Raw genomic sequence first — 4094 nt, 5'->3', positions numbered from 1 at the left:
TTTACTGTGAGCCACCAGGGAAGCCCTAGATAAGTGTTAGCAAGCATCATTAGTTATTGAAGTCTTATCATGTGTATGCTCTGTATTACATGTCTAATTTTTCTGGGTCTCAATTTGTTAACTGTGAGTCTGGGTAACACAGCATCTGTCTCTTATGGTTGCTAAGAGCTTGAGAGATACACACATGCCCTTGGGCACAGGGAAGACTCTTTGAGAGCCCTAGAAATGGACATATCTGAGTTAAAATTCCAGCTGTCACATCCTAGCTGACTGTCCTTGAGCAAGTGGCTTAACCTTATGAATCCTTCAGGATTAATTCCTTATAACACTTGGCCCACTGTAAGCCCTTGATAAACTGAGGGTTATCTGTGGGTAAACTGTATTATTACTCCCATGCTCTCCTGCCTTCATTCACTGAAAAGTTAATGCTGGTGAGGATTCTTATGTCTTCTTATAGTTCAACCAACAATTTAAAAAATTATTCAGCGGAGAAGGCAATGGCACCCCACTCCAGTACTCTTGCCTGGAAATCCCATGGACGGAGGACCCGGGTAGGCTGCAGTCCATGGGGTTGCTAAGAGTTGGACACGACTGATCGACTTCACTTTCACTTTTCACTTTCATGCATTGGAGAAGGAAATGGCAACCCACTCCAGTGTTCTTGCCTGGAGAATCCCAGGGACAGGGGAGCCTCGTGGGCTGCCGTCTATGGGGTCGCACAGAGTTGGACACGACTGAAGCGACTTAGCAGCAGCAGCAGCAGAGAGAAGGAAGCAGAGAGGAAGGAGCAGATGGGTTTAAGAAAGCAATAATTTTTTTTAATCTCAAGACAGTAAACTATGAATAAATCACAAAGGTAAGTAAATGATCACCAAAAACAAAACCTCTACTATTCACCCATTTGGAAATACACAACAAAAAATACCTCTGTTTTATATAAAAAACTGGAACAGTTCAAGAATGCGTTTGTGTGCATATGTGTACTATTTCTCCACGATACTTAGAATTGAGAGATGGATTAAAGAATGTAAAGTGTAAAAATTGTATGATATATATTGTCAGATTTCCCTCTTAAAAGTTGTATCATTTTACACTCCAACCAAAAATGTCTGAAAGCACCCATTTGCCCTGCTTTTACCAATGCTGATTGTTATTAAGCTTTCATTTTTGCCAATCTGAGACATGTAAAATGATCTCTTCTATTTCCCTGATTGCAAGTAAAGTTAGTGATTTTTTTCCCATGGTAAAAAAAAAAAAATTATTCAGTAAACTCTAGCCACCCTTTCGGGGTTTGGCCTGTATTCTGACGATCCAGAAAATACTCAGTCCCTGCCTAGCCTTGGATAATGAAGCAGAGTCCAACACAGACACTCCCAGCCCTAAAGGAAACAGTGCTGGACTAGAGGGAGGAGAGACTCAAAGCTGGAGGAACCTGAAGAATTGGGTATGAAGACTTTTCAAGGCCAGGAAGCAGGTACATCTGAATGGAGTGTTTGGTTTTTTTAAGAAATGGCAGCTTTGGGACTTCCCTTGGTCCTGTGGCTAAGACTCCGTCCTCCCAATGCAGGGGGTCCGGGACATATCCCTGGTCAGAGAACTAGATTCTGCATGCTGCAGCTAAGACCCAGCGTAGCCAAATGAAAAAAAAAAAAAAAATAGCAGCTTTAATGTGCATGTTTTGTTCAGAATAAGAACAAAAAGGAGGCAGACTCTTCAGGAACCTTCCCCTGATTTCCTAGCTGGGGTCTCTAAAAGCCCATTTCCAAGCATCTTTGTGGGATAGATCTTGGGGGTTGGGGAGGTCAGTATGCAGGTTCTCCAGATGCAGGGGCCCATGTGGGGGACACTGGTGGTCCAAGATGGTGAGCCCTGCCTCCAAGCGTGTGCTCACTGTTGTGTCCCATAGGGAGCCTGATGGCCAGAGCAGCTCTGCCAAGTCTTAGCTGCAGCGCATGGAATCCTCAATCTTGGGTGCAGCATGCAAAATCTTAGTTGCAGCATGTAGAATCTTAGTTGCGGTGTGCAAACTCTTAGTTGTCGCACATGGGATTTAGTTCCCCAACCAGGGGTTGAACCCGGGCCCCCCTGTGTTCGGAATGTGGAGTCTTAGCCACTGGACCACCTGGGAAGTTCCTTGGATGGAGTTTAGAGGTAGGATTAAGAGTTTTCTGGGTGCTGACAATCATTCAGGGCTGAAGGGATCACAGGAACAAAGACAGGATGGTGTGAAAGCATGTAGTGTGGATTGGATCTTTTACGAATATTGGAACTCCATGAGTCAGACAGCAGCCAGTGCTGAGAAGAGTCTGGGTGATGGCTGCTGGGAAAAGCAGAACCATGACTCTGTCTGCAGGCTGTAGCAGAAGAGGCCCAGATGGCAGAAGCTTTTCAGTAGGTCTCTTGGGCTTTGTTGGAGGCCAGGAAACATTTACAAGGGTCCTGGAAGGGGTGGGGGCTGCACATGGAGGCCAAAAAGGACTTGCCTGGCTCCAAATGTTCTGTGAACAATGGAGTAGAGAAAAGAAAATATTTTCCTCTTTTGTGTATTTGAGAGAGAGGGTGGGAAGGGGTGGGAATGCTCAGTCAGCTCAGTGATGGTGACATTGGTTAGGGGAAACCTAAGGCTGGGGACAGGAAACCTTTCTCTGCTACTTTTTTCAGTTTTATTTCCTGTACAGCACTCACCAAAGTTGCAATTATTTATCTCCATTACTGTTTGTGCAATATCCGGCTGCCTGGCTGGAAGAGAAGTTCAATGGGTAAAAAAGACCTGGCCCATCTTATCCTTCATTAATCCTTGCCTCAGTTTCCCTCTCTGTAAAATGAGGATAATAAAGAGTCTTACCAAAACATTCACATCCAATCCTAAAGAAGACAAGAGAGAGAAAAATTAGGTGGCAAAAAACATATAAAAAGGCAGATTTAAGTGTAAATATGTCTATAATTACATTAAATGTAAACAGACCAAATGCCCTAGTTAAAAGGCAAAGATGGGCAGACCAAATAAAAAAGCAAAACCCAGTTCTTTGCTGCTTACAAGGGGCACATGAATAACACAAGGATACATAAAGGTGGAAGGTAAAAAGTGGAAGAGAATGGAGCATTTGAAACACACACCAATGGAGAACAAGTGTGTGATTTTTACATCAAAGTCCACTCTAACGCAAGAAGCATAAAGAGGGGCATGTCATAATAATAAAAAGCTCAGTTCACCGGGAGAATATGACAATTGCAGCTCTATACACAGCCAATGACGTGGCTTCCAAATATCAGAATATTTGTCTCACAAGGCTGATGTGAGGATTGAGAACACAGTAAAGTGTTTGCCTACATCTGCGACACCTGTCAGTCAATATTATATTACCATAATTGTTGATGTTATTACTTTATATTTGTTCATTTTGTTTTTGTATTATTGTTGTTAACTACAGTTCCTTCTGCCCCTATAACAAGGGTGGGACTGGTTGGGTAAGTGACTCCATTATGCAGATGAAACAGATTCAGAGATGAGCAGAGATTAGTCCAAGTCCCTCAGAACCAGGACTAACCCAAGGTTTATTTCATATTGCTTCCATATTAATTTCACTAATCCTGCTGCCTTACTGCCTCTTCTGGCTGGCCAGCGTTCCTTGCTTCCATGATGATTTCCCTGAATACCTCTCCCTGTTTTGTGCCAGGCACTATCACTATGTAGGTCTCAGGACTAAAACGATGAGAAACAATATATTCTTCCCAGATTTGGTGGTGGTTTAGTTACTAAGTGGTGTCCGACCCTTGCGACACCATGGACTGTAGCCTGCCGGGCTCCTCTGTCCATGGGATTCTCTAGGCAAGAGTACTGGAGTGTGTTGCCATTTCCTTCTCCAGGGGATCTTCCCAATCCAGGGATTGAATCCAGTTCTCCTGCATTGCAGGCAGATTCTTTACTGACTGAGCTATCACCGTGTAGGTCTTAGGACTAAAACAATGAGAAACAACATATTCTTCCCAGATTTGGAGGGTCTTCCAGTCTACTGCGAGAGGCAGAAGTCAACTGATGGCACAGACAGAAGTGAATCACTGATGAAGTATACCAAGACTGCACCAATCAAAAC

The sequence above is a fragment of the Moschus berezovskii genome, chromosome 8, assembly GCF_049115385.1.
Source record: "Moschus berezovskii isolate FMDL1 chromosome 8, NW_MosBer_1.0, whole genome shotgun sequence".
Taxonomy (NCBI): domain Eukaryota; kingdom Metazoa; phylum Chordata; class Mammalia; order Artiodactyla; family Moschidae; genus Moschus; species Moschus berezovskii.
This window is presented reverse-complemented; position numbering follows the sequence as displayed.